Below are 20,464 nucleotides of genomic sequence, written 5' to 3'. Positions count from 1 at the left end.
CTAATATAATTTGGTCATAATTGGTTTCATTTTGATTGTCTTTACATTTGGGGTACTTATTATCTTTTCTCTCATCCACTGGTAATGCCAAGCACCAATTTTTGCTACTTAGCAAGTCAGTGAGGAGCTTCCCACTGAGTGCCTTAATTATTGTTAATTGAATATTGTAAATGATTTTTCAGGATCACCATCCTGGCAATCCACATAGCATTTTTCTCAGTTAGCAAAAGTTAAAGCACCAAGTGTCCCTTCTACCCCTTACCATACAGTCATCAAATCCAGTATCAGCAGTAACCAGTTCCTGTATAAACGAGTCTTCTCTTTTCAAATGTCACATCATGTATATGCTTCATACGACACTTAGAACATGGTGGCTGCTCAATGAATATTAAATGACAGCTTTCCTTTTATATAGAAGGAGTCCCAGTTCCAGTCTGAGAGGAAACATTCAATTTCCCTTTCCAGAGCTCTCACGGTTCATCTCATGTAGCATGGCATGCCTGGTACCCCAGGGTAGCACTCTCCCATTGACAGGCTCCAGGACAAAGCTTTCTGGAACGTTTTGCTGCTGTATCATCAAAAGGAAGCAAAAAAGTAGTAAATAAAGAGCTTCAGAAGATCTGAGAGTATTGGAAATGCTACAGGCAACAAACTGGAGAGACTGAGCCAGCCTTCTTATGTACTTCTTGCCTTACAATACACAATAAAAAAGAAATGAGAAATGTATGACCTGCCTTTTCAGCTTTCCAACTGTGTCTTCAACTTTGGAGGGGGCTGGGGGCTAAGGCTTCAATGGAATGAAGTTGTGTTGGAGGTTGGTTTTAGCTACATAAAATTTTGCCTTCTTAATGATTTGTTTTCTGGCCCAGTCAATGAAATTTCAACCACTGTTATGAAATCAAGACCAGAAGAAGCCTTGAGACATAATTTAGAGTCTTCTTCCCTATCAGGGCAGCCCACAGATCAACACAGAAAGAAGAGAATCTGTCTCTTTGGAGAGACAGGCTTCCACAGGCTGTGATTGTAACCTATTCTATAAATGACATTTTCTGCCTGGACTTTCCTCTTATATGTAGCCACTTGCTATTAAGTTTGGCAGGTCTTAGATTTAGAAACAAATTCAAGGCCCACTGTCTTAGTCCCTTCCCACTGTTTATAACAATATACCTTAGACTGGATAATTTGTAAACAACAGAAATGTATTGCTCACTGTTCTAGAGGCTGGGAAGTCCAAGATCAAGGCACCAGCAGAGTCAGTATCTGGTGAGGGCTGCTCTCTCTGCTTCAGAGATGGTTCCTCCTTGCTGCATCCTCATGTGGTGGAAGGGGAGAACAAGCTGCCTTAGTCCTCTTTTATAAGGGCACTAATCCCATTCATGAGGGCTCTGCCCTTATGTCCTAATCACCTCCTAAAGGCCCCACTGCTTAACACTGTTGCACTGGGGATCAGGTTTTAACATCTGAATTTGGGGAGTGGTGGGGCATACAAACATTCAAACAATACAACCCACTTTTAGCAAGTTTCTAGTGTTGAGTGTTATAGACTACGTGGTACTAATTTTGTCCCTGTGAAATAGGGACAAATTCTCTTTTTTTCCCCATTTGCCTACATTTCTCAACTATTTGATCCTTTTATATTGTACATAGTTGTGTAAATCACCTCAAATCTTTTGTTATAGAGACAGGTAAGAATTAATACATGATTGAATGAATAAAACAATAAAACATGCCCTCAGGCTGCAGTTTAAGGGCATTTTTGCTGGTTCTGAAGGAAAGCTGGTCCTCATTAGTAATCAGAGCCTGCCTGTGCCTCAGCCCTTTCTGATGAGCAATGCTCTGACCACACCCTTTTACCTCCCACCCATCATCTGCTTTGGTGAATTGGACCAGTGGTGGGCACCTGACCTAAGGGCCACCGTTGCATTGGCCAGACAATGGTCTAAAATACAACCTGACTCCAGTAGGTGAACTGGGCCAATCACAGTCATGCTCCTGAGAGCTTAAGTGCAGCAAGAATATGCTAGGTAGTAGTGGTGAGCCGAAACTGAAGGGTCTTGGTTGGAGAGGGGCCCGAGAGGCTGTAATGAATGCCATGTGTAAGCTGGTTATGAGGGAGCAGAAGCCATGAGGAAGCCAAGAAACTAGTCAGAAAGGAGAGGAGGATGAGTCAGGGTGGCCCCAGAGACAGACGGGAGAACAGCCAGACCCAGAGCTGCCACTGTTTCTGGAGGCTTCCACATCTGCCCAGTCCACAAATTCTCCTGGTAAATCTCCCATTTTTCCAAGGTGACCTGAGAGAGTCTATATTGTTTGCAGTCAGGAGTCTTGGTATGTATCAAAATATTTTCTTTTCTTCCTGTTTTCTCTCAATTATAAAGTTTTTACCTGCTCACTTAGGGCTTTTCTGTTTTTCCAATAAGATATAAAAATTATTGTCTCGTAGAATGATGTTTGGGAACAGAGGTTTAGTAGAAACCAAACAGAAAAGAATAATTATTCCCATCTCCTTGTCTCCAGATAAATACTGGATTAAAAATTCTAAATATTTATGGAAGGAGATTCCCTAACTTTCTTCAATGTCTTGTTTAATCTTCTTACAAGTAGTAGAACTTATCTGCCCTGAGGCTCCACTGTCTAATATTTGCAGATACTGAGCTTTTCCCCCTGCTTTTCTACTTGCTTTGGGTAGAATATCTGGCTTTTGACTTCAATGCAATTCTTGAGCAAGTGACTTCCTTCTCTGGGGGTCAGTGCCATAGACTGGAGGCCTATTTGTCTGGAAGGAATGGGAGGGGACCATCAGCCTGTTTTAATATGTGAGGTAGCTGAACTTTAAACTTTGCACATGGTCAAACTGACACACAGTGCCAGAGAGATCCAAAATTTTTGGTCATTCCACCTCCTACAAGGGAAGACCAGTGACTAGTGTGACGAAAATATAGATCTCATGAGAGTTTTGCCATGACGACATGTCTTATGTCACCATATTAGCCACTGTCCCTCATTTATTGGTGTTCCCTTGAGCCTTTAGAAATATGTAAACATAAACCCCTAGAAATATGTAACACTCCTATGTTTTCATTACTTTCACATTCTTTGGGCCTAGAATACCCACCTGCTACATAGAGTTCATAACTTTAAATAATTCATGAATTTGTCAGTGTCTAGTTTCTTTTGTAATCATCCTAATGACAAAATTCACTATACAGCAAATCAAATCAGCTGTGCATCATCCAATTTGGTCACCAGCTGAAAATATCAGAACTTTTCCCTTTGAATATGTGTGGATGCTGATGTTTCAAGAAATATAATTCAGAATCACTGTGTGATATACTTGGACTATAGATAATGCCTATTAATGGTGGCTAGATTTGCCAGCTCATTCTTAGCTTTATGAACAGTTAAGGCCTGCTCTGCTGAGGAGTTCGTGGTGTTAACATCTCACTTACTTTCCATGGGAGAACCCTAGCTGCTTAATGGCACTCATGTATAGAAACATCCTGGATATTCATGCCTCTAAGTGTCCCATGGTGCTTTCATTCATCTTAGCTGAAATATCCTCCCTTTTCTGTGCACCTTTCAAGGCCCAGCTTACGTCTCCCCTCCTTCCTGAATTCTTTTCTGACCTTTCCAGCCCTCCCTGATCTCCAATTCTTTCGAATTTCAACAGCCTGAGCCATCCATACCAGCTTACCTCTTTATGATAAGCTGCAATGGATAGCTTCCTGCTGTTTAGCAGGTCAGCCCCTCAGCCAAATCACATCCTTTGAAATGGGCAGAGACCATGGCCTTTACTATGGCTTTGTGCTCTGCACACCTTGCATGACCACATTCATCTTGATTCAAAAAAATATTGTTTGGTTGATTCACTTCAATTCTATTTTCTTTGTGTGTGGAAAAGCAATATGAGGCCCAGTCACCATCATTTCTATAGGAAAATCTAGAGGGGCCATGAACATTTCAATAGTTCTGTAAAAGAACCCTTATTCACCCAGGAACTATATTGCAGTAGGGCAGCCTGGAGAGAGGGCAGGCAGTTTCCCAATTCTTCCTAAAATTGCTTCCTTAAGTCATTCTAAGGGAATGTTCAGATGCTCTGACATCTTCATATTTAAACGTAAGTATAAAACCCCTCCGAAATAAAACCAAAATGATTTTTTTCCATTATCCTTCTGAGTGTGGCCAAGTGAGCACTGACCACAGTGAAACTGGCTAATATTAATACTGTGGTGTCATCATCGCTCCCCTCCTTCCTAACTCACAGGAGGAAATAGCAGTCACATTTAAAAAGTGCTCTATCATGATTTGAGTTGAATTATAACTAGAAGATCTTCTTATTCTCAATTTTTACATATTCTGAATGTCAAAGATGGAAAATTACTTTTACCGTGCCATTCAACGGCTCCATGATTTTTGACAATTAAAGTTACTGTGGCATTGCTTACAACCGGTAGGCTTGAGTTTGTAAAGCAAGCCCTGTTAAGACTGGCTAATTTAAAAAAAAAAAAAAAAAAAAAAGGAAAAAAAGACTGGCTAATTTCCCCTAAGCCCCAGGACTGCAAATTAGGTTGCTGCCACCAGGGTTTTCACATGACTCAACTGTTCTCCAAGCTCTCTCTGCTGAGGCAAAGCATTTAGCACACAATGCAGTCAATACCTTCAAATGAGATAATGAGTGTGAATGGGCTTGGAAGTGTCCCCCTCACTGCAGGGGACCTAGCTCTGACAGCCATGATCAGAGAATAGCAAAGACTGTTGTAGTCCTCAGCCAGGCTGAAGGACTCCAAGGCAGAGGAAAAGAACTCTAAGACCATCCGTTTCTGTATTTCTGCTTCCATATAGTGATCCAGGAGTCAGGGCAGAGAACCTGGAAGTAGGGGGCACCAGGAAGTAGTCACATCCAAGTAGGGAGCACAGCAAATGCTCAAGTCCCAGCAGCAGTTCCTGCCCAGGGTGGGCATCAGTGAGGTCAGGCTGGAGAAATGCAAACTCTGGACTGGCTTGGTCACTGCTGTTCTGTTCTGATGAACTCTCCTTTGAAGGCCTCTTGCACCACTGGCCCTGGGGCACATTTGCAATTGTTAAGACAGCACAATTCAGAACTGCCTTACACCAAACTGCTGGAGCATAAAAATGAGAAGAACTGATGAAAGGGAATCAGAAGCCTTGGATGACCGCTCCATGCCATGGGATACCACAGCTGGCTTGTGAGAACAAGATATTGCTTCCCAACTCTGTGTTGAATGATGTCAGGTTGATACCCTGAGATCAGACCTTGTTGGGATAGTTACGCCACAGAAGTAGGCAAAGAATACAAATCAGTGTTGTGGGTTTTAACCCCCAAGAGAGCCACCACTACGTATCTGCCACATCAGCCACGAGAGTCTGGGTTAATTTTTTAACTTCCCCAAATCTTACACGATACTTATTTCACAGGGTTACTGGTGTAAGTAAGATAATTAATTTGGAATTTATCTGTAAAATGACAGTTTGCACTAGTTGAAGTAAAAGTTAAAGTATTAATATTTATAAAAGTAAAACATATAATAATAATCTTTTCTTCTTAAAGGATTTTTTTCAAATTTCCATAGATTTTTGGGGAAGAGATGGTATTTGGTTACCTGAGTCAGTTCTTTTGTGGTGATTTGTGAGATTTTGGTGCACCCATCACCCGAGTCGTATACGCTGAACCCAATTTGTAGCATTTTATCCCTCACTCCCCCTCCCACCCTTTCTCCCTGAGTCCCCAAAGTCCATTGTTACGCCTTTGCATTCTCACAGCTTAGCTCACACTTATGAGTGAAAACATACGAAAAACATACAATAATAATCTTTAATTGCAAACTTCCGATATGATGTAGGACAAGATTTTAGGAAGTGCAACACTTAGGAAGCAGCATATTTGTGTAAGTTAAAGCTTTACATACAAGTTACAATACTCTTAACTCAAATTGGTTTCAACAATGAAGTGAGTTCATTGTTACCAAGACTAAAAAGGCCAAATAGAGTGCTAGCTGAATCCAGCCAGCTGAATTCAGAGTCAAGGCTTAATCTAGCAGCTCAGACAGTGTCATCGTAGAGTGGATGACTGTGTGTCCCTGTTTGCCCAGAACAGTTCTGTTTATGCCTACTGTTCCGGCATCCTGTCTGGTTTAGCATTTGTCCTGCCCTTTTTCATTCTCAGAATTGTCCTGGTTTAGAAGATAAATGATATGTTTACTTAACCTAGGTTTGCTTTCTCTGCCCAGTTGTTTTGTGTTGGCAAGCTTCACCCGCAGGCATCACATGATACATTTTCCCCACCCACTTCCTGTAGCTCCAGCCTCTTCCCATATTGGTAGCAAAATAATATGTAGCAGCTCCAGACCTCACACCCTTACAACAGCCAATCTAGTAGGACTGAAAATCTCTTCCAACAGCTCCCATCCAAGTGCTGGGGTTCACTGTATCTCACTGGTCCAGTTTAGGTCATGTGGCCATTCCATTCAGGAAAATTGATGGACTTAATCAATCATGCTCATGTCGAGAGTGAGTTTGAGATAATTCTACACAAATCACAGAGCTGAGTATTAGGAAGGGGTGAATATCCCCAAGGAAGAGTCAGTGATCACTGGCAGTAGAAGAAGTGAATGAATCCCGGGAGGTAAGGAGAGTGCTCCAGGCCAGGGCAGAACAGTGACAGTGCTGGAGGAGGAACCAGCTGACCTGGCTTGTAGCCTTTCCACTAACTGGTGTTGGGATGGTGGACAAACCTTTACATGTCTTGGGACTCAGTTTGCTGATGGCTAAAGTGGAAAGGTAGACTAGAGGACTCCGAAGGTTCCAGTTTGCTCTGAATGTTTCAGTTTCATGTATGGCTATGTTCTGTCATTAGTCTTCAGGGTTATCAACTGCAGATTTATTTTCTTACCTGATTTTCTCAGTAGGCCTAAATAGAACTTGCCTTGGCTTTGTTTCTAATGCTAGAAACCTTCCAACTCTGGTGGAGATTTGAAATATGCCATCTTCTATTAACTAAGTCATATTCTTTAACTAGCCAACTTTCTCCCACAGTTTACAACTTGTGTCAGACACAGGGAAGATTTGCTTTTGGTTTTTCCCTTGTGAACAAAACAAGTCATAAAAAAATTATATCATGTCTTCCTTACAGTTGCATTTCATCCTGCATTTCTTAAATCAAGAAATTGACTAACATAATGGCTGAATGAATAAGACACCACAGCAATGAATGACTGCCTTTAGCAAACTGAGAGGGAGTCTTATTATTTAAATGTTCCTGGTTATATTAAGTGGAGCAAAAGGCTTGGAATCAAAAGTGAGAGAAATAGGCAGCCAAGTCAAAAATGCCACCAAGCTGTAAATAAAATATGAAACTAGCTTAGAAAGGGAGCATTACTTCAAAGTCCAACACTGATATATGGTCCATAATTGTGGGACGTTTGTAAAAGGTGACATGACACCTGTCAATTATCCACAGCAGCCAGGAAATGTAGATTACATGAATAATTCACCAACCCAGTGCCCTTTGTTGCTAAGCTGTCTCAGCCCAGTTCCATAAAATAACTGCTGATATGAAAGAAGAAAAAAATACGTTTAAGTTGCAAAAGCCTTATGTTACACTCGGAAATGTTTTCAAGGCAGCTTCATCATATGACTATGTTCCAGTTAGCACCGTTGGCTAAATAATTAACGTGAGCCTTTATCAGGTGTAACAAAGGAGGGGGCTAGGACTCTGGAAACTTTATATGTTCCCTTTGTGGCGGGTGGAAGCAGGGGGTGCCGCATAAGAGAATCTTCAGTATCAGAAACACATCACTACATATGTCATAATATTCTCACCCTCCCAAACAGCACACAATCCTTTAAAAAGGCTAAGTCTGTGTTTTTGTTTTGGAATCATGGAATTACAGAATAATCAATTTCATAGGTCACTTAGAGATCGCCTAGTCCAGCGGTTTTTAGAAGCCAACAAAAGTTTTTCTTCTGAGAAGGTTTTATGTGAAAATACAAAATACAAGACAGATGAAGGTGGAGTTGTTTTTGTTGCCCTCGGGGTGGTGGTGAGCAGGATTACAGAGGATGGCAGGAAACTGCCTGGTCAGCAGCCCCTACTCTGCACCCCACTCCCACCCTTTCCCAAGCACTTACAAGGATCCAACAGTGCCATTTCGTAGATGAGAAAACTGAGGCTCCTTGAAGTGGCAAAGGGGCTCTCTGAAGTCCCAGAATGAGGCAGAGGCAGAGCTGGGACTGGAAGCAGGAATGCTGATTTCCATGCAACACACATACACGTGTACCACTGTAAGTACAGCTTGTCTACACAGCCATGTGAGCCACCAGGATTTGGAGAAATACCAGTTCTGCAGCTCCCAGGACGGCACAAGAGAGCATGAGGCATGGAAACAACCGACTCTTTCATTTGTAGCCTGGGCCCAGGCAGCCTGATACCTATACCCAACCCCCTCTTTCCCCACACCCTTGCTGGCTAGAGGGCCAGGGTCAAAAGTCATGGGCCAGGTGGAAGGTGGGGCCTTGGAATGCCCAGGGGACTGGACAGGCAGCCATAGGTAACCAGAGCCAGCCATCTAATCCATCTGCTTCCCTGGACTGCTATGAGAAAAAGCCTCATTGGAGAGACCTACAAAAGTGGCTGCTTCCAGGAGCAAATCCAGCCACACTGTGGAGAAAGATTTTCTTGCCCTTACAAGGTGGTTCATTCCTTGTAACTTCCTTCCTTCAAAATGAAGTTTCCAGCAGACAAAGAGAACAAAAAAGAGGTCTGTTTCACATGGTTTATAAAGAAAAGAACACCTTGTAGATAAAGTACAGCCTTTCCCATTTTTCAGAAGCAAATGAGTGTTTCTTTCTCATTTGAGGCTTATTTGCAGCCAAGGTTTGGCTTTGTTTTTGAAAGTTTGGAGGAGGTTAAATTCCTGTGTATACCCACTGGGTGCAAGTGCTTTGGCACAGGTTTTCTAATATTTGCTGTTTTTCTCCAACTGTCCCAAATGGTAGTTTATAGTATTTCAGCTCTTTCAGAGGCCAACCTACAGGGAAATGCAATGAAAAGGGAACTGAGTTTCTGATTCAGGTGAAAGGCAATTGTAATTTCAGGCTTTCTGCATGTGTCTCTTTGCAATCAGTCATTACTTTTGAAATTATCATTATATTTAGTCATATGCAGAAATAATAACAAACTGCTGGTTTCATTGTGAAGATCTGAAGTTGAAAACTTCATGTTTTAACATTGACCATTCCAACAAGCATAAAACAGGAGACATCGAACATCTTGACATTACAGCTGCGCTGAGACTGTTTCTCCAGTGCGTATGTCACAGGATCGCTTTGACAGCGTGGCTGAGAGGGTGTCTTTCAACAAATGGAGGTAATTGTTAAATGAATCAATGATTGCCTAAGCCAATTAATGCCTTTTCTAATAATGCTGAAATGTTTCTCAAGAATAGTCTGGAAAACTCTTTCATAGTAAGAGACTGGTAGAGCTGGAGCAGCAGAGTGTGAGTCCTGGCAAACGGATGGATATCCCTGAACCTTGGCTTTCTTATTTGTAATGTGGGTGCCATGCTGACAGCAGCAGTCCCCACCTCACAGGAAAGCTGGGAGCATTAGAGCTACCTTGTCTGCCTGGAAAAACCCTTGCCCAGTTGGGTAGTAGCCTGGGTTCCCAGAAAGCTGGGGCCAAGGCAAAGGCCTACCTGTTCTTTATTGTGGATGTGACCCCCAGGAGCTGGATGAGAAACAGGGAGCCAAGCAGGGAAGGAAGGAGAGCCTGTGCCATGCCATACTGGCAAGTTGGCTACTGCTTAGGGTTGTCGTGTTTAGCAAATACAACTACCAAACACCCAGTTAACTTTGAATTTTGGATACATGACAAAGAATTTTTCACTCTTCCTATGGACCAGACAGTATTTGGGGCATACTAATACTTAAAAATCATTTGTTCTTTGTCTGGTGTCTAAAGTTAACTGGGCATCCTGGATTTTATCTGGCAACCCTGCCAGGGCAACTTGTGATGGGTTGCCGGACCTTATGGGGCTGTCTGAGATGCCAAGCGAAATCAGTCTTGGGATCCATCCATTTGTTCTAGGACATTAACTTCTCGAAGCACTTGTGGATTGCTCCTGGCAGGGCGATGAGTGGGCTCCTGTTCCACTCTGCAGTGCCCAGTGAGAAGCCTGCGGTGAGGCTTTGTCAGGTTGCTCCTGTGTGAGGCTGATCAGAGGCAGGAGCAAGACAGCAGAGGGTGTGTAAGAAGCATCCACAAGTAGTGAAGTGTAGTGATTGAGAGCACAGATCTTAGATCCAGAATGCTTGTGTTCAAATCCTAGCTCTGCTGCTTATTAAGGCAGATCATCAAAAGTCTCCAGGTCTCAGTTTCCTCATTTTTAAAATGGGCATCAAAATAATGCTCACATAGTAGGACTGTGATGAGGATTATAAACACATATATATCTCTTAGAATGGTCCTTGGGACATTCTATGTGTTTGCAGTTATTATTCTGAGAGTAGCAGATATCAACCACTGTAGCTTGGCAGGCTGGTGTATCTTGAACACCTGACAACTAAGTGTGTTGCCAGATTTTGATCAATGTCTAGAATATATTTTTCCCACAAAGGAGGCTAAACATTATCATCACCTTGTGGGTTTGGTTGTTCTTCAGCACTGAGAAGAATTATGTTGGTTCCTAGCTGCAGTCTTTCATGTAATCAAGAGGAAAAGCTTTTCATGCCCCATTGAACACGTGGTCTTCCTTTGGAATCAGCTCGATGCCCTGAACTTCCCACATCTCCCTCTCAGCCAGTCCCACATCTCCCTCTCAGCCAGTACCCTCTGTCCTGAGCCAAAAGGTGCTTAGCTTGACACTATTGGCTAACATTGAGGTGACCATATGTATCCAGTTGTAGCAAAAATACATCTTACATATTGATCAGAAGACAAAAACCACATATATCTCCATATACCAAAATTAACAGCAAGTTTCTTCAATTCTCTGAAACTTGCTTCTTTGGCCCAGTGTTCTCAATTTGTTAATTTATCAAGAAATTATAAAATTTGAAAGTGGGCCTCAAACACAAAATTGCTGGAAAATGCTGGCTTAAACAGCCACTTGAGCAACGCTCCTTTCACAAAGCTGTCCTCCCACTGTCTGTAGAGTTAGGAGCTGACCCCTCCATGCTCTTGTAGAACCAGTAACAGACTTTAGTCATAGCCCTGATTGCCAGCCACCAAATGGCTTGCTTGCAGGTCTGCTTCCCTGAGACTGCTGAGCTCTTTAGGGTCGGGGCTGCATATACTCATCTTTGTGTCTCTAATCCATAGCCCATACTTGGCCCCTCCTAGAAATACAGTAAGCATAGTGCCTGGGCTCACAGTGCTTTTTAGGGGCCCAAGAAAATGTTTTCCTTTGTTTTGTTTTCGTGTGTGGGTGTGGGTGGTTTTTGTGTGTGTGTGTGAGACAGGGTCTCTATCTGTTGTTCACGTTGGAGCACAGTAGTCCAGTCTCAGCTCACTGCAGCCTTGACCTCCTCAGCTAAGGCAATCCTCCTACCTCAGCCTCCTGAGTAGCTGGGACTACAGGTGTGCATCACCACCCCTAGCTAAAGAAAATGTTTTAATTTCTTTTAAAATCAAAAGAAAAAAATGAACTGTCAGGACAGAAGAAAATGTTTCAATCTTTCCTCGCATTAGAAAAAAATGAAATTTTCAGGACCCACAAAATCTATTAAGCTATTTTAATTTTTCTAATGGAGGAAGGGGCCCAAGAAGGCAAAGGTCCTAGGACCCACAAAAGTCACAGTATGGTCCCGGTGTCGAAGGAATAAGTAAACAAACAAATGAGTATGTAATAGCTGTTTAAAATGCACTGCAAATGATAAAGTACCATGAAAACATGGCTGGTTATTAAAAGCTGACAATTTCATTGCTGTTTTAGACTTCTCCTGCCCTTTAGGACATTATGCTCCAAGGAGTTTACATTTTTTTAATTGAAAAGTTTTCTTAGTCATATCTATATTTTCTTCCTCTGACATAAAATCTTCCAGTGACTTTTTATGAAGATATTTGGGTGTTGATAGGAAGAGGGCAGTTAATGCACATAATATGAAGTCTCCACTAGCCAGAAGACACATCCTGATAGCCCAGTATTCCACACTTAAAATGAACCCACTGCATGAAAGCTCAATTCCTACAGAAGGTAGACCAAGGGAACTGTTTTTGGTTTTTTTTGTTTTTTTTTTTTTTCATTTTTGAGACAGAGTCTTGCTCTGTTGCCCAGGCTGGAGTGCAGTGGCGTGCCCTCTGAGTGCAGTGGCACGCTCTGAGTGCAGTGGCACAGTCTTGGCTCACTGCAACCTCCACCTCTCAGATTCAAGCTATTCTCCTGCCTCAGCCTCCCAAATAGTAGCTGGGATTATAGGCATGCACCACCATTAATGGATTTTTTTTTTCAGAGTCTTACTCTGTCACCCAGGCTGGAGTGCAGTGGCACAATCTTGGCAGAGACGGGGTTTCACCATGTTGGCCAGGCTGGTTTTGAACTCCTGACCTCAGGTGATCCACACGCCTTGGTCTCCCAAAGTGCTGGGATTACAGGCATGAGCCACTGTGCCCAGCTGGGGACTGTTATTTTTTACAAAAAAAGGGATCTATAAGCCTTAACTGTCATGTATGTATTATTAACACTCTGCAGCCATGGTTCTCCTCTGAAAAAAAAAAGAACTAGAGCATTTCTGAGGGGATCTGGTGCTATAGTCTATCCTTTGAGTTGATTGATGACAAATGAATCCTAGCACCTTCTGTTTTGGAAAATACAAATGCTGGGGATGCTCCAGCTCAGGAGATCTTCCAAGGGATTTTGAGGCTGTTCTGACCTGGACAATGCTCGAGGAGAGGATACCCTGGGCTTCCTCACTTTACCAAAGAGAATCCAGGCACATCCTTTTCTGGCAGTCTTGAAGGGCCTAACTATCTAAGAAAGAATCTTCACTCCCTGAAATGATTCTCAGTGGAATTCTTTAAAATATGAGTTATCATAGTACATTAAAACATGAGAGTACAAAATGACAACAAGGGTGGACTTAAGGAAAGGATTTATTTTTCCTTTTTTTTCTCTTCTATGTTTTCTGTATGTGGCTAGAGTGGTCTTACGTAAATAAATGAACAAGACAATTTATGGAGCCCCAAGCCCTGCTCGAAGCATGCTATATATGTTATTTCCTTTAAGGAGAGAAATTAAATGTGATTTCCAAACGTTGTTGTATGGAATAATTGAGGAAGACATTATTGTTCTACCTGCAACATTAGGATGAAAGCACAGTGAGCTATAATAGAAAACCTGCCACGTTATTTCCTTCCTGTTTCAGTTCTTGACTTGTATGTTCCTAGGCCAGACTTCCTGGAGGTGAGCAGCCAGAGTGGACAGCGAGAGCAGCAAAGAGTAACTACCACCTTGTGAGTGCCTCCAGGCAAGCTGCATTCTAGGCATCTTTTATCACGAACAAATGTCATGATGGCCAACTTTTGGGGAAAGCTCCTGTGTGCCATTTATTATTCCAGGTGCTTTTATGTTTATTCACTGATGTAATCTTCCCAGTACACTAATATAGTAGGTCCTATTATTATCACTCTCACTTTAGAAGTGAGGACACTTGGTCAGAGAGAAGGTCAGTATCTTGGTCAAGACCATCCAACTAGTAAGGCATATACAAGTCTGGAAGACTGGAACCGAAACCCCAACCCCAGGGTTATGGAGCATAATATAAGGCTCACAACAATTCTAAGAAGTAGAGTTCTTCATTATCCCCATTTGACTTGAGGGGAACATGAGATTTAGACTGGCTAAGTAACTTTCTCAAGGTTATCTCGTTAGTAAATAGCAGTGCTGGGAAGTTTACCCAAGCAGCAGGCCACTGAGTCAATGTGTTGAATCATTTCAACACACAGAGTCTCCACATTCAGAATGGCGCCTGCAGCCTGTTTGCTGAAAATGGATACAATAGTGACAGAGAGCCTGGAGAGCAGAGAAAGGAGAGGAAATGATGCATGTGGGACAGGGCCGGGAACAGAGAAGAGGCTCTGCGGAAGACAGGAGAAAGGGAAAGGGGAACGGCGCTGTGCTTTGTGGAGCAATAGTGGAGATAGTGCAGCTTTCCAGGACACAATGAGAGAAAACAAATCAGAAAATGGGTAAGGCAGAGAGATTTAACAGAAGCTTGGGGCTAGGGGAGAAGGCACTGGAAGTGGAAAGAAGGAGAAAGTGAACAAATGATAGAGGCTACAGTACAAATGTCTGGGTGAGTCCCAAACCACCAGCTTATGGAAGGCCAGTGTTGGGTGGGTGAGGTGAGAGCTCACCATGCACCCAGATATCCTGCTGTTGCGTGCAGAAGACCACACACTGCAGCACCAGGCAGCCCTCTCTTCATGAGGGTCACACACATGTGAGGATTGTAAGATGAGGCCCTTGGGGCTCTGTTCACAACAAAAACATTGTACGAGCCTTTTACACATGACTCAGTGTGTATTGTGTGTCTGACTGAAAAAAGATCAGCTTTACCTACAAGTGCTAACGTGTTGGCCGAGTTGAAAGGAGTGCACAATTACATAAGAAATAAAAATACCAGGGGAGCAAGCAGTTTACCACCTTGTATGGGACACGCTGAATCTCCAGAGGAAAAGTGCCAGGTGACTCCTTTGCCAACTGTGAGAATAGCTGTGGTTGGAACTGGGTGTTTTGTTTTGTTTTGTTTTTACCCCAGTGTTTGGCACAGAGTCCTGAACACCAAGTGAGGCCCCTGAACCCTGCTTGACACCAGATTGCATTTTCTAATGTCATTCCTGTTTCACTTCATTTGAGAAGGACTGGATAACAACAAAAGAAAAAGGGAAAGAGTAATTAAATTTTGTTGTATGGGAAAAGTTTATGTGCTAAGCCTGCAAAAAATAGAGTGTAATGTTTAAAAGTAAGTATTCTACGGCTAGACATAGGTTGAAGCCTTAGCTCCATCATGTCTCAGCTGTGGGGCCTTTGGCTAGTTACTCAAAGTCTCCGAGTCTTAATTTTTTTCATCTATAAAATGGGCATGACAATAGTACCAACTCAGAAAGTTCATGTGAGAACATGTGAGAGAATGTAGGCAAATAGCTTGGCTTAGAACCCGGCACATGGTGCCCAGCCAGTGTTGGCTAGTATTATCTTTAAAACGGGAAAGATCCCTTCCCCCAGTTTGCTCAAGGGAGGTGATATGGTTTGGCTGTGTCCCCACCCAAATCTCATCTTGAATTCCCACATGTTGTGGGAGGGACTTGGTGGGAGGTAATTGAATCATGGGGGTAGGTCTTTCCTGTGCTGTTCTCATGATAGTAAATAAGTTGCATGAGAGCTGATGGTTCTATAAGGTGAGCTTTCCTGCACAAACTCTTTCTTTGCCTGCTGCCTTCCATCTAAGATGTGACTTGCCTCTCCTTGCCTTCCACCATGATTGTGAGGCTTTCCCAGTCACATGGAACTGTAAGTCCATTAAACCTCTTTCTTTTGTAAATTGCCCAGTTTCGGGTATGTCTTTATCAGCAGCACAAAAACAGCTAAGGAGGATAAGGCTGAAACAAAAGGTTGGCAAGGTGGAAGCTCTTTGAAAAGCACTTATTAATATCTGTTTTATACTGTATGCAGTGTGGCATAGTAAAAACTATATTGGATGAGGAATTAGAAGATGTGGATTCTGGTCTCTGGACTCTCATTTTTTCATCATTTAATAAGAGGGCTAAATTAAGCCCCATTTAACATTCCTTTCAGCTCTGGCATCTGTGACTCCAGTGCCCATTCATTCCCTTGCCTACCTGCAGCAGGAAGGCCGGAAAATCTCCCATTCCCTGCTGGCCTCCTAGAGATCTAGCTGATACACTTAAAAAAGAAAAGAAAGAAACCACTCACACATACCTGGGAATATATCCCAGGTACTTTAAGTGAAAAAAAAAAGATAAGTTGAAATACTATGTGTAATTCTAATATATAAACATTCCATAATATTTTTGGAAATATAGATTTGGTAGAAACTATCTCTTAGGCAGGATTGAAGGAAATTTTACTTTAGATCTTACACATTTCTATATTGTTTGAATCTCATACTGTGAGCAAGTTTCATTTGATAATCAAGATAATAGTAAAGATGTAAAAAATAAAGTTAAAACATGTTCATTATAGAAAATTTGGAAGAAAAAAGAGAAACATCACTTACAGTCCATCCCAACTTAGAAATATTGCCATAAACATTTTAATTGATATCCTTTCAGTCTTTTTTCTATATGTGTGTATCACCTGGAACTATACATATATATTCATAAAATATAATCATATTGCCCATGCTGTTTTAAAACTTTCTTCACTTAACAATATATTGTTTATATTTTTCCACATCATTAAAGTTTCTTCTACAGTCTACAGCACGATTTTAATGATGGCTTGTTTTCCCATCATGTATGTGGCCAACCTTTTATGTTGCGCATTTTGGCTGTTCCCAGTTTCCCCTTTGTAGTATTGACAGGCTTTTGGAGAATAATGAAACGCTGAAATGTTTGGCTTGGTTTCCCTCTTGGGTAGAGTCTGCTGCTCAGTCTTTTCTTCTGCCTCTTTGTATCCTTTAGCTTTTGGGTGGAGGCCCAGAGAGCTCCACAAGGGGTGATGTGTGTTTAAGAAACTCAGCTAAAGAAACAAACTGATTGCAAAGAACTCTGAACCTAGGGTGTTGGGGGAAATGCTGAGCATTGTAATTGGCCTAATGCTGCTCCCGTGAGAGATGCCATCTCCCTAGGCCTCCAAAGTTCTGGCAGGGATTTTAACTCTTCTCATCCAGCTGATGACAGACAAATATTCATCACTTCAACAGTTAGGTGCAACCCCCAAAATGTTTCCTCAAGTCCTTCCTCACTGCAAGTGCCTACCAGCTCATCTCTGAAGATGGAAAAGCAAGCGCGGTGACATCTGCAAATCCGAACAGTGGGCTTTAGGATTCATCTGAAAAGAAAGGCTCTTGGACAGTGCTGGACCTTGCTCCCTGAGCCAGGCTGTGGGTCCAGTGGTGACTCAGGAAGGAATGCCACTGACAAGCCACAGGCATGCCAGAGAATTACTCAGCACAAGCCAATAAGTAACCTCATAGGAGAATCAAACGCCAGCCAATCTGCGAACGCTTTGCGTAACAGCATATTTGGATTTGGGGCTTAGCTTTCAGGCTTGAGTTTCACGTTTGCCTGAGCATACTCCCAGCCTCCCAGGGCCCCTTCTGTGTGCCCTGCCTCTGATTGCAAGTGCAGAGAGCAGTTCTCCCAAGAGCCAGGGCTCAGCTCTCCCCTGCAGGTAACGCAGACCTCTGCTAGGGATCAGCTGTCTATCATCTGGTGGCGCCCCTCTTTCCGGCCAGCGCTACATCTTCATATGCCTTTTCTTACCAACAGGTCAGCAATGTGGGTGACAGATACTTCTTTTGCTGTTGGAACACTTCATATTCATCTCTGGTATTGTCATGGCCTTCGACATACCTTGCCAACAAGAGAGGTTTGTTGGCTGATGACAGCAGGTATAACAAAATCTAACTAGTGACAGGTGTAAGAATTGGCAAAGTATTACTGCATCAACAGGTATGTGGACTGTCTAAGAGCCTCAGAAAGGACAAAGAAAGAAGCTTACAGATTCTGATGCCCCTTACTACTGTATCTGGCCTTTCTCCTGCTGGTATAGTGAGAGTTGACAGTTTGATGGATTTAATTTAGGATCTATGTTAGGATGAATGCACTCTGTTTTCCTAAACAAATTTGCTGCAGAATGGCAGCCACAGTCTAGGGTCCCCTTGAGCTTGAGGCTAAATGACCTGATGGCCCACCCACTTCATCTGTACTGCCTTTAATATGTCGGCATTTCCTCAAGGCCTGGGTTTCGTGCACTCAGGGTGATATTGAACATGAAGTTTTCAAACAGCGATACCTTGGGTAACAGACAAGGGCTAGTTAATGATCTCATTCATAATTCATCCCATGAAGGAACCATTTACACTCAAACTCCAAGCAGGAAGAAAATATTCCCATTAGGTAGGGCTTTTTAAATGCCTCTGCCTTTGCCACAGTGCTGAGAGAGAACTGTGGTCTTCAGTAGTAAGGGCATATGGCTGCAAACAGAGTGCCCAGGTTAGAGACACCAAGAGCTGCAGCATCACTCAGTAATAGCTATTTCAGAGGGATGTAAAGCCTTCCCTGGGAAAAAGTTGAATAGGACTCAGTGCCTAAACACAGCACTTTCAAAAAGAAATGAATCTCTAATTAAACATCCTGAAGACAGAAGCTGACATGTCATTGCAGAGCTAATAATAAGACCTCATGAAATGTTCAAAAGTTCTCCAGAGTATGTGTGAACAATTACATTTCCCTCTCTCCATCAGTGAAGGGTTACCACCAGTTCTTTAAGAAAGAGAAAATGAAGGTTAGTATCTGAAAGTATTATATAATGTGCTTATTACTATGCGTGGGTTGAGATATTCTCCAAAAGAAAATCCCTTTTCCTTCCAGAATTAAAAAGAACCCCTCTAACTTTTGTTAACTGTATATAGAATCTTTTCTTTTTTTTTTTTTTTAAGAAAGAATCCTTACTGCATGTCTAAAACTCGTGGCTGAGAAAAAGTAGAGGATGTCCAGCCTAAGGAGCTATCAGCATTTTTTTGTAGCACTCGATATAGCTGCAAGCCAAGGTCCTCACGAAAGTGAAAGTTTTCTTTCAAAGTTAAAAACATACTACTTGCATTTTACAAGCTTAAGAGTAAAGCACAATAATTATCAGTGCTTTATTGGTAGTTCCAAGCCTCCAAAAATGTCAATAAGTTGAATCTACACTATCTTTGTACAAGAACATAAAACATAGCCTCGTGATAAAAATTAAAGGAAAGGATAAATTTGGTGAATTCCCTGCATAGTTCATAATAGAGATTAGTCAACCCAAGTTACAAAGATAATTTTTGAGATGAGGTATCACTCTGTTGCCCAGGCTGGAGAGCAGTGGTGCCATCATAGCTCACTGCATCCTGGCACTCCTGGGCTCAAGGGATCCTTCCTACTCTGTCTCCCGAGTAGCTGGGATTACAGGAAAGAGCCAGCTTATCCGTTTGATTTTTTTAAAAAGAAATTTTTGTAGACACAGGTCTTGCTATGCTGCCCAAGCTGATTTCAAACTCCTGGACTCAAACAAGCCCCCAAGTTACAAAGACAATTTTTAAAGGTTTAAGAGGTTTGCTTCAAAGAGCTATTTCTTTTCTTTTCTTTCTTTTCAGAGACAGGATCTCACTCTGTCACCCAGGCAGGAGTGCAGTTGGTTCGATCGTAGCTCCCTGAAGCTTTGAACTCCTGGGCTCAAAGGATCCTTCCGCCTCAGCCTCCCAAGTGGCTGGGACACTAAGCACACACCATCACACTCGGCTACTTAAAAAACATTTTTTTTTAGAGACAAGGGTCTCACTATGTTGCCCGGGTTGGTCTCCAACTCCTGGGCTCAAGCAATCCTCCTGCCTCAGCCTCTCCAGTAGGTGGAATTACAGGCATGAGCCACCACACTGGCTAAAGAGCTATTTCTTTTATATAAATTATATGAAGATTGCTAAAAGGTTTTAAGTCACACTACATGTAAAAACCCCTTAGGCTCAAACTCACCAGGAGGATCGTGGAGCTTGGAGCTAAAGCCCAGGTGCTTTGCCCTCTGCTGCTGACTTCGGGTGCTGGCTGGGAAGGATCTATTTCCAGGAGGGACGCAGCAGAACCTCGGCGTCCCACGGCCCTAATAGGCAAATATGAGCCGGCCTCCGCCCCTTAAGGATGGGGCTGCTCAGCTTCGCCACTGCTGCCTGGAGTTCCTTGTCTGAGATAGGCAGGGCGTGGTGCCCCAGGTCATCTCCCAGGCATGCTTGCCCCATGAGCAGGGCTGTGAGGGTGTACTCAAGGCAATCCAAGTTTCAACGTCAGACCATTGTCTTTAACAAAAGCCTGCAAACATGTAGTGACCGAGGCATGATGCATCCTGCCTCTTGCTCTGCTATTTATCTGCTTTTCTTTTTTTAACTTTAACTTGGTCTCCTCCTATTTATTGGGCAATCACCTAGATTCTAGGAAACCAATATATTTAATTTTTCTAATCTAGAGGTTAATAAGGACTCTATCTTCTCTAGTCAGAGCCACAGGATGAACTTTCTCAACCCATCCTCTTTAAGGAAAAGAAGTTGTTGGCTGAGTCACGTGAGTGTCTGTTTACACACGTCTTATAACAGCATACAGGGTACATACACAGAGCAGCACCCCTCCCCACCAGGAAGGCTGTGCTCCATATTCATGTGTCAAGTGATGTAAAGGTTGCCACGGTTATAATCTCTGTTTAGTCAATAGTGTGTGTGTGGGGGGGGGGGGGGGGGGCGTGGA

At 42.7% G+C, this 20,464-nt stretch overlaps 1 long non-coding RNA gene across 1 annotated transcript in view; it reads right to left on the bottom strand.

Moving 5' to 3' along the window:
* Positions 1–20,211, bottom strand: part of LOC129528109 (uncharacterized) — a 54,011-nt gene extending 33,800 nt beyond the window's left edge. Inside the window, exon 1 of the long non-coding RNA XR_008673325.2 lies at positions 19,706–20,211. This is a non-coding gene — a long non-coding RNA (uncharacterized lncRNA). The remainder of the gene's footprint in view (positions 1–19,705) is intronic.
* Between the last annotated feature and the right edge of the window lie 253 nt (positions 20,212–20,464).

The sequence above is a fragment of the Gorilla gorilla genome, chromosome 19, assembly GCF_029281585.2.
Source record: "Gorilla gorilla gorilla isolate KB3781 chromosome 19, NHGRI_mGorGor1-v2.1_pri, whole genome shotgun sequence".
Lineage (NCBI taxonomy): Eukaryota > Metazoa > Chordata > Mammalia > Primates > Hominidae > Gorilla > Gorilla gorilla.
This window is presented reverse-complemented; position numbering and strand designations above follow the sequence as displayed.